Genomic DNA, 605 nt, shown 5'->3' on the forward strand with positions numbered 1-605 from the left:
GCTAGCCCCCACGTCTTCTCATTATACTTCTTCACCTTCTTGAACAGAGAGCACTTATCACTGAGACTTTAAATTACTTACCCAGTTATATTACTTACCCAAGATTTTCAGGGCTTGTTTCCACTAACTACACACCACAGAAGTTTTAATCAATCATATTCCCAAGAAAAGGCAAGATCCCACAGGCTATGAAAGCAACTTACTTGTTTTCTCTTTTTTTAACCACAAAAACTGAGCCTCAAAATGAGGCCTCAAAAAATTGGGTAAACACTCATAATTGTTTCTCTCCACGGAAATCTTTAGTAAAAGGCGAAAGATTTATGCGATCTGAAGAGAAACCAGAGCATGCCCTCCTGTGTTACCTTGGAACTCTCTAGAGCAAGACAACACTTAGCACACTTATGGTTGTTCAGTGTCTGCGGAGTTCGTGCTCCCTGATTGGAATTTAAGTAGACCATATATTTCTAACAGGAAGTATGCACTAAATAGCATAGATATCTTGGTGGGGCTGGAACTCCAGCATCGAGAAATCGTCTTTTCGTGGTGCACCATGGGTATGCAAATCACAGGCGTCTCCAGGCTGGTGGGAGACACCAGCTGTGGAG

The 605-nt window shown here is 42.1% G+C and overlaps 1 non-coding gene across 1 annotated transcript; it reads right to left on the reverse strand.

Annotated features, from left to right (window-relative positions):
* Positions 1–234: 234 nt before the first annotated feature.
* On the reverse strand, positions 235–347 carry LOC120236114. Its single transcript, XR_005529578.1, has one exon. It is a non-coding gene; the product is annotated as a U5 spliceosomal RNA (small nuclear RNA).
* Between the last annotated feature and the right edge of the window lie 258 nt (positions 348–605).

This window comes from Hyaena hyaena, unplaced genomic scaffold, assembly GCF_003009895.1.
Source record: "Hyaena hyaena isolate Hyena2069 unplaced genomic scaffold, ASM300989v1 scaffold_144, whole genome shotgun sequence".
NCBI classification, from domain to species: Eukaryota; Metazoa; Chordata; class Mammalia; order Carnivora; family Hyaenidae; genus Hyaena; species Hyaena hyaena.